Source organism: Schistocerca americana, chromosome X (assembly GCF_021461395.2).
Source record: "Schistocerca americana isolate TAMUIC-IGC-003095 chromosome X, iqSchAmer2.1, whole genome shotgun sequence".
NCBI classification, from domain to species: Eukaryota; Metazoa; Arthropoda; class Insecta; order Orthoptera; family Acrididae; genus Schistocerca; species Schistocerca americana.
Genome location: NC_060130.1, coordinates 323,024,952 through 323,035,177, shown reverse-complemented (window position 1 = coordinate 323,035,177; position 10,226 = coordinate 323,024,952). Strand labels below are relative to the sequence as shown.

The 10,226-nt window shown below is 40.7% G+C and overlaps 1 pseudogene; it reads right to left on the bottom strand.

Annotated features, from left to right (window-relative positions):
• Window positions 1-9,732: 9,732 nt before the first annotated feature.
• Window positions 9,733-9,850, bottom strand: LOC124557033 (annotated as a pseudogene).
• Window positions 9,851-10,226: the final 376 nt, after the last annotated feature.

Sequence of the window (10,226 nt, the reverse complement as noted above, 5' to 3'; positions counted from 1 at the left end):
ATCAGTATGCCACCATAGATTGACCCAATGCCTTGTTTCTCAAGGGCTGTTAATGTAGACAAAGTAGTAATTCATACTAACTGGTCCCCTCTATAATGTCTTCACGATTTAAAAGTGGTCCATTGTGCGATACTTACTTATAAAACCATCTTTCTCCTTGATTAAAGGGCGTTGCTGACTGCCTCAAATAAACGTACTTTAGCTCAAGAGTAACTTCACTTTGTAGAAAATACGTTGTACTAAAATTTATGTAATCTTCAGGTAACGAATCAACCGCAGTATCGATGCAGTTAGGCATTGTTTCGTTGTCGCCATAGTATCTGCTTGTCCTCGACGCGCGCTGCTGGTAATTCGTGATTCACTCCGTTTCCATTGTCTCTTAGAGTACGATACTATCGCCACATCTTTAGTAGTGAGCACCGTAGCTAATCTCACCATAAATGACATTCTTGCCCTTTCAGTGCAAAGACCTGTATACGGTGCTTTTATGGCATTTACGTTCTTTTATTCACACCCCTTTTATCGTCGTCGTGCGCAAAGTTTTTGATGTTTAGTTGTCCGATTGGTCGATTTCAATAAAATCGTTGTGTCATTAGAGGAAAGCACAAAAAGACCGTTTCGTTACAATACATTGTCTTCCTTACCAGCTATCCTCACCACCTGGAACAATGGGATATAAACCAAAAAATATTCCGAAGTAAGTTATGATCACCAGCAAATTCTATTAGAGGCTATCTTCTCAAGTCACGCTTATTCATCGAGCCATGAGAACAGATCGAATCAGACCACGCAGCGAGCAGACAAGCGGGCCATAATGAAATGATGTCCGAGACAAATAAATTCCACTGAGGACAGATCAGTTACCTTGTCTACCAACAGAGAAGCATTTTTACAAATTCTACTCGTAAAGCGGAACTTCTCCCGCGAACGTTTTGCCCGATTTTCTTGGGAACGTCCACGGCAAACAGTTACACGCTTTCCCCTCAGTTAAACTAGTGCCACGAATAATGCATTTGTTGCAAGTCTTACAAACTGTTGCAGTCGTGATTAGGAAGATCTCACCTCTCTTATCTAAAAACAATGTTAGCCATGTTATCTAGAAATATGAACTTAATTTTTTATTCATTTCATGAGCCGCGACTCCGTGTTGCAGAATCAATTTTTGGCAAAACACATACAGTATTATGATACTAATGAAAATAAAGTTGATATAATCCCCTGTTTTGAATCAATACATTGGATACCGGAGTCATAAGATTTATTCAGTGGGTTAGCTACAAAAATAAAAATTTACAGAAATATTTTGAGAGTACATCGTAGTTATTGCTTAATATGTTTTGGCGAGAGAGTGTAGCAGAAATGTAAACGTGCAGTCTAAGGCGGCAGCTATTTCGCGCTTTGCACATTACCATGGCGGTGTTACAATATTTCTCGTGAGGTCAACGTAAACGTCGTGATATTGTTCGTTCTTTTGCGGCAGATTCTGAATACGCCAAACGCGTAAATGAGAAACAATATCCCTGATCCATGATAACTTTGACGTAACTGTTAGTATAACCATTTTACAGAAAGTGCAGAAACGAACTGTATTTTCGTGAAATCTTTTTTGAAGATTGTATACTTGACCGAGAATAAAGACATCCCATATGTACATACAGTACTTTGATTTAATTACCACGTGTTTGGATTTCATCCCCAAAATATAGACCAAAATGCCACTTTTAGAAAATTAAGCTGTTGTTCTTCTGAACTACTTATTGTTTCGAGAGAAATAACTATTATATATTCCTAAATAACTTAGATCGAGGGTGAACATCCAACAATGTTACTGGTGCGAAAAAATCTGATATTTCAAATAAACGATTACACGAAGTATTCTAACATCATTGTTACATTGCGAGTGTTGAGAAAGTCGATCGTGTTGGTGTTCTTGAATCACTCTTACGGCAGTGGTGCACAGAACTTTACACTTCCTCCTCAGAAACGAATATTTCAACTGACGCTGAAATTTCGGCAGTGATGCAATCACGCATTGACGGTCACAAGGATGTCTAGAATTTCTGCCGCTGTACCACCATGCGCCCAAAGTACGTCAGCATCATTTACACAGTTAACTGTATTTTACACGTATTTGCAGTTACTAGTTTATGATTTAACGTCCCCCCAACGATGAGGTCATTAGAGAGGGAGTACAAACTTACATTAGTAAAAGGATGGGAAAGCAAATCGGTAGCTGATTTTTTGAAATAATCATATCAGTATTTGTCTTAAGCGATTTAGGAAAAGGATGGAAAACCAAAATCTGGATGCTTGGAAGAGGAATTGAATTGCCATCCATCCGAAAAGGAATCCAGTGCACTATAGTCGCTACGAGAAGTTATTCCCGGACAGTAGAAATAAAATACGCAGCCGTTAGTTCTCATTTAATTTACTCACGAGTTACATAAATGACTTCAGCCAGCATGTGAACTTTAAAGTTTGCTGGTTTTATAGTTATTTACGTTCTTCCTGGGTTCTACTGCTTCAGCTGCAGACATTGCAAAGGTGTAACTATACCTCAAGGTTGAGGATGTACGCAGAATTTTAGAGGCAACGCCCGACAGTTCATTAGTTGGACGACATGTGTATAGAAATCTTTGCCATTTATGGAACTGGAGAATCATCGCAGACTCGCTGTAGTTGAGTTCAGTAATGCGCAACGTCTATCCACATGAATCAAGATAGAAAGTTCGGGTAAATTTTACCTTACGGATGGAACCAAAAAGATTTTATTTTCAAATAATCATTCGATTTTAAATGGCAAATCTTTTACATAAATGCACATAAAACCTTGGAAACTTTTTACCGTAACGTTCACGACCAAAGTTTTCATTTACCTTCCACAAATGTGCAGAGTGCCCTTCACGGTACGCACGAAAACATCCAGGTGATAGTCAAACTAGTCCCATACTTTTGCGTGAATATCTGCAGTTACTGCATTTGCCGATATTTCTGTCTATCGCAGCAGTTCATTCAAAGAAGTAAACAGACGGAGTGATTTACCTGCACGTACGCCCCTCCTCTGGTGGAGGTGGACCGACGTACTCTTGACGAAAATTACCTAGCACAGTTGTAAATGAACTGCACCTGAGGAAACGAAGGACGCAGAACGCATTTTGTTACTGTTTTATCGCCGTTTTGATTAGAGTTGTATAATGACCGAGCGACACTGCTAGCTGTGCAAGGAAGACACCTATCGGCAAACGCATGAATTACAACCGGGATCTCGATAAAATATGAGTTTCTGTGCATTCGTTAAAAGGGGGCCTAATTTTGTATTCTCATTCATGTTGAAGACAGAGTTTTAAAATCGGAGTAACCTTTCTCAATCATCTTGTATAACGCGTGATCACCTGTAAGAGTGATCCATTATTTTATACATGAAGAAATTCGGAAATTTTATTTCAAGAAATTTGTCTACGTCGAGAGGCACCTCAGATTTTCACCCTGGCGTAATACAGTTACGATTTCATCATCAGTACGTGTGTGTCGGCTGCATTTTGAACACTGCGGCTATCGGTAATGTAGCTTCTTGCTGTAGTATTGCGCTCATTGGTACACAACTGCAACGCACCAGCCTGCAGTTAGACGAGCCAGGCGCAAAGCTTAGCTCGTTGCGTATGCCGCTGGAGCTCGTTGCGTGTGTGCCAAGGCACACACTCCGCGCAAATGCGCCCTCTTCAGAATTTCATTCGGTTGTTCGGCGATCATGTTTCTCTTTCGTGCACAGTCGTTGTTCTTTTTGTTCACTTTTTGGTAATCACCAGCAGGATACTGAAACATCCGCATTTACATTCAAGGGTCATTGGTCCCAAGCCGCACAGTACTAAGTCTCGCACTCAGAGGGGAACTGCGGATCTAAGTGACTTAGCCACCTGCAATATATCATTCTGTATTAAACCAGTGAGGGATTTCTGTATAACGTTCCTTTATGGTAAATAATCGAAATCTACTTTATGTGGAGCTAGATGGCGAACAGGCCGAAGAAATTAAAGTTCTCTAAATTTACCAGCGACCGCACGGAAAAAGAAATATTTTAACCAGACAAAGGAACAGGCATTCTCTAGAAGTTGATAAGCAGAAAGGAGCACTTGCAAGCTGTTACAAAGTTACAGAACATTGCAATAACTATAAATTACCAAGAGAAGGATCACTAATACCTCTGGATAATAATCGAAATAATGAGATTTAGGAAACAGTGCTTCAAAAGAAAGGAAACATATGATAAATAAAAACAGCTCCTTCATCCTCCTTTCTGTAATGTACAAGATATTACTTAAAATTATTACTGACCATATAGAAAAAACAACATTTTAGTCAGGTAGAAAAACAAGCTGGTTTCAGCAAGAAGTATAAATTACACGTTCTTTGTGATTAATAGAGTCTGAGAATGCTTTTCACTCATTTTCAAATAAAATCTATGCTAACAGTCCTTGAGAAACAAGACATTCAATTTATTTTGGTGTAAGATAGGTCATATTAGTCAGTGCCACGGCTTTTATTAGACTTCGTTAGGATTGAGGGAAGTTCACAATTGAAAGACGAAGAGATTCTGAATCAAGTAACTTGTTTTTGCTGGTGGCACTGAACTGTTCGCCTCCAGTGCGGGTGAAGTCCAACAATGAACTGAGGTACTAAAAAAAAAAAAAACTTTGATAGAAAGTCTGAAAACCAATTACGAAAAAATTTAAGTCATGTGTAACCGAGACATAAAGAAGAACAAAGTAACAGTGAAGTTATACAACCAATCGACGAACACATGTGTTTAGGATAGTTGAAGGCAAATGGATGGACAGGAAAAACGAAAAGAGTAGAAAATTCGTTAACTGAACAAAGTTTTCAAAACCGGAGGGCCGAAGGGTGTGGAACGAAAAATTATTCGTCAGTGCGCATTAATGGTTTTGAGATGAGAATTTTCATGCAATAACCATAAAAAGCTGAGTTCTACGTAGCTATCATTAGAAACATGTAAGACCCAAATTGTTAGGAGGGAAAGGAAAACAAACACATGGATATAGGAGAAGCCTCTGGTAGATGATGTAATTATGCCTGAAATTACAAAGAAATAGAGGTGGGCGGGCTAGGCAAGTAGGTGACTGAATGGTAGATGGACCAAGCGAGTTCTTTGATGTATCCCAAATGATACGAAAAGTGCACTACGAAGTCCTAATGTCATCTGGGTAGTTTTTACTTTTATTTTAAATATTTACGGATTTATTTAACCTGGCTTTCTCAATTGATATGAAGGAAAGCAAGGAAAAATTTGGACACGAAATTAAGTTTCAGGAGGAAGAAATAAAAACTTCGAGGTTTCTCGTGACATTGTAATTTTGGCAGAAACAGCAAAGGACTTTGAAGTGCATTTCTACGGACTGGACAGTGTCTTGAAAGGAGGGTATGAGATTAACATGAACAAAAGTAAAACAAGGGTAATGGAACGTAGTTGAATTAAATCAAGAGGTGCTGAGGGGATCAGACTAGGAAATGAGACACTTAAAGTAATAGACAGTTTTGCTATTTGAGCAGTAAAATAGTGTATGATGGTGGAAATAGAGAGGATATAAAACGTAGAATCTCAATGGCAATAAAAGTGTTTCTGAAAAAGAGATATCTGTTAGCATCGAATATAGATTTAAGTTGTTAGAACGTTTTTTCTGAAGACATTTGTCTAGAATGTAGCTTGCAAGGAAGTGAATCGTTGTTGTTGTGGTCTTCAGTCCTGAGACTGGTTTGATGCAGCTCTCCATGCTACTCTATCCTGTGCAAGTTTCTTCATCTCCCAGTACCCACTACAACCTACATCCTTCTGAATCTGCTTAGTGTATTCACCTCTTGGTCTCCCTCTGCGATTTTTACCCTCCAACGCTGCCCTCCAATACTAAACTGGTGATCCCTTGATGCCTCAGAGCCCGCATCTCGTGGTCGTGCGGTAGCGTTCTCGCTTCCCACGCCCGGGTTCCCGGGTTCGATTCCCGGCGGGGTCAGGGATTTTCTCTGCCTCGTGATGGCTGGGTGTTGTGTGCTGTTCTTAGGTTAGTTAGGTTTAAGTAGTTCTAAGTTCTAGGGGACTTATGACCACAGCAGTTGAGTCCCATAGTGCTCAGAGCCATTTTTTTGATGCCTCAGAACATGTCCTACCAACCGATCCCTTCTTCTAGTCAAGTTGTGCCACAAACTTCTCTTCTCCCCAATCCTATTCGATACTTCCTCATTAGTTATGTGATCTACCCATCTAATCTTCAGCATTCTTCTGTAGCACCACATTTCGAAAGATTCTATTCTCTTCTTGTCCAAAATATTTATCGTGCATGTTTCACTTACATACATGGCTACACTCCACACAAATACTTTCAGAAACGACATCCTGACACTTGAATCTATACTCGATGTTAACAAATTTCTCTTCTTCATAAATGCTTTCCTACCCATTGCCAGTCTACATTTTATATCCTCTGTACTTCGACCATCATCAGTTATTTTGCTCCCCAAATAGCAGAACTCATTTACTACTTTTAGTGTCTCATTTCCTAATCTAATACCCTCACCATCACCTGACTTAACTCGACTACATTCCATTATCCTCGTTTTGCTTTTGTTGATGTTTATCTTATACCCTCCTTTCAAGACACTATCCATTCCGTTCAACTGCTCTTCCAAATCCTTTGCTGTGTCTGACAGAATTACAATGTCATCAGCAATCCTTAAAGTTTTTATTTGTTCTCCATGTATTTTAATACCTACTCCGAATTTTTCTTTTGTTTCCTTCACTGCTTGCTCAATATAGGGATTGAATAACTTCGGGGAGAGGCTACAACCCTGTCTCACTCCCTTCCCAACCACTGCTCCCCTTTGATGTCCCTCGACTCTTATAATTGCCATCTGGTTTCTGTACAAATTGTAAATAGCCTTTCGCTCCCTGTATTTTACTCCTACCACCTTCAGAATTTGAAAGACAGTATTCCAGTCAACATTGTCAAAAGCTTTCTCTAAGTCTACAAATGCTAGAAACGTAGGTTTGCCTTTCCTGAATCTAGTTTCTAAGATAAGTCGTAGGGTCAGTATTGCCTCAAGTGTTCCGATATTTCTACGGAATTCACAACTTCCCTGAGGTCGGCTTCTACTAGTTTTTTCCATTCGTCTGTAAAGAATTCGCGTTAGTATTTTGCTGCTGTGACTTATTAAACTGACAGTTCGGTAATTTTCACATCTGTCAACACTTGCTTTCTTTGGGATTGGAAGAGAAGAGTAGCCTTAGATATATGGTGCGACAGTAGATTAGGTGGGTTGATCGCGTAACCAATGAAGAGGTACTGGATAGAATTGGTGAGAAAAGAAATTCATGGCATAATTTGACTAAAAGGAGGGATCGGTTGATAAGACATATTCTGAGACATCAAGGAATCGTGAATTTAGTATTGGAGGGAAGTGTGGGTTGTAAAAACTGCAGAGGAAAACCAAGAGACAAGTACGGTAAGCAGGTTCAAATAGATCTGGGTTGCAGTTGTTATTTGAAAAAGAACAGACTTGCACAGGATAGAGCAGTGTCGAGAGCTGAATCTGACTAGTTTCCAGAGTGAAGACCACAACAGCAAGAACAACAACAGCAATATTTACCCTGGCAAGATTTGAGGCATCGGGCTCTTTCTTACTTCTAACCATCGTCTTATATATTTTGCATTATATTCATACGATACGCATGTTGTAAGTTAATTGTGATATATAACATAATAAAACATTTTGATACTGATTTAGTGTAGGAAGAGAAATAAAATAAACATAGTTTACATTTGTTTATAAGTAAAACAATAAAGGAAAGTTACAGGAAGACAGATTTAAACTGCGAGGGCTAGCGGCAATCGACATGAGAGCAGGACGGAAGAGGGAGAGAAAGCCAACGTGATGAAATATGATTGATGAAGATAGGTGAAAAGAAAGAGACGTGGCTGATTGAGGAATGCAAAGAGCAACAAGAATAAATGAAAGATGATGTAAGCGTTTGGATTACTGTTTGACACAGGCAAAACTGTCAGCGTACGTTAATCTTTGGGGAAATGTTATGGGGGTGACAGCAGGAAGTGCTTCAGCAAACGGAGATTTAATTGTGCACTGGATGCAGGGTTGCCTGTTACAGAGGCGGAAGGCAGTAGTATAGAAGGACACTACAGATATTTATGTTTTATGAATGGAAACAGCCAGGCTACTAAACAAGTGAGACCTTGTGTTTCGATTACGATAAGACGACAGGTACTTAATCTCCGATGCAAGGTACTGGGGTGCACGTGCACTGAAAAGCCGATGAAATAAACATAGCTTGTGGTAGTCACATAGCACGTCTGACCGCTACCAACACAACTGGGTGTGTGGAGAGCTTATATTGTCAAACAGACGAATGTTGCCGATATAACGCACACAAGCATTCATAGTTAGTTCTAATCATCTAGTGTTCTTACTACTCGTGCCGTGCTGGATTAAATCGCAGTAGTGACATTAGAAAACAAACAGAAGGTCTCTATCAAATGGCTCTGAGCACTATGCGACTTAACTTCTGAGGTCATCAGTCGCCTAGAAGGTAGAACTAACTAAACCTAACGAACATCAGGACATCACACACATCCACGCCCGAGGCAGGGTTCGAACCTGCGACCGTAGCGGTCGCTCGGTTCCAGACTGTAGCGCCTAGAACTGCACGGCCAAGGTCTCTATCCACTTGATAGACATAAAATGGCTGATTTAAGTAATACAGCTCTATTGAAATTAAAATAAAATCTAACAAAAAGTGTATAATACAATGAGGAGAATTTTACATCCTTAGCACACTGATTTTTGTCGGTCGGTAACGAGCACCCGAGAAAAAAGATATATACGAGTTGCTATAAACTGAGATGACGAAAGTCATGGGATACCTCCTACTATCGTGTTGGACCTCCTTTTGCCCGGCGTAGTGCAGCGACTCGACGTGGCATAGACTCAACAAATCGTTGGAAGTCCCCTGCAGAAATAATGAGCCGTACAGAACTGCGAAAGTGTTGCCAGTGCAGGATTTTGTGCACGAACTGACCTGTCGATTATGTCCCACAAATGTTCGACGGATTCATGTCGGAAGATCTGAGTGGCCAAGTCACTCACTAAAAAACGTCTAGAATATTCTTCAAACCAACAGCGAACAATTGTGGCTCGGTGACATGGAGCATTGTCATCCGTAAAAATTTCGTCGCTGTTTGGGAACATGAAGTCCTTGAATGGCTGCAAATGGTCTCCAAGTAACCGAACGTAACCATTTCCAGTCAATGATCTGTTCAGTTTGACCGGAGGACCCAGTCCATCACCTGAGTGCAGCTAACAGCTCTGACAATCCACTGCCCTATTATCCCTTGTGCACACGATACTACCGCTATCTTTATAAGTGGATATCGCTATCCCACGAATTTTGCCACCTCAGTGTAGCTTTTAACCATTTTGTGACTGAATTTGGAGATTTATATAAACTCCTCCCGAACAGGTCATGAAGGCCCAAAGGCACCTACCGGCCGCCGTGTCATCCTCAGCCCACAGGCGTCACAGCACGCGGATATGGAGGGGCATGTGGTCAACACACCGCTCTCCCGGCCGTATGTCAGTTTCCGAAACCGGAGCCGCTACATCTCAATCAGGTAGCTCCTCAGTTGGCCTCACAAGGGCTGAGTGCGTCCCGCTTGCCAACAGCGCTGGGCAGACCGGATGGTCACCCATCCAAGTGCTACTCCAGTCCAATAGCGCTTAACTGCGGTGATCTGACGGGAACCGGTGTTACCACTATGGCAAGGCCGTTGGCGCGAGATTTATATAGGTTTTAAAAAAAGATGAGCTGACATGGGATGTACGTATCAACTTATGTTTAAAACTCGGTACGAGTACTGTGTCGAAATCTTGGTTACAAAAAATAAGAATAAAAATGGAGACCTCGAGGAGTTAGACTTCTCTAGTTGGAAACATTTCCTCATCTAGTATTGATCAGTTGACCATGTGATAATGATGGAGGCCGTGGTACGGGAGAACAAGAATAGCGTTCAGAACATAGATTTCTCTTCAAGGGTGGAGGGGCAGGTATCGTATCCACATCCTCAGATCAGCAACAGTCTCAATGTCGTGTGCCATCACTTAGGCAAGTACATCAGTCTCATAACATCTATCGATTTTTGTAGTTCCAT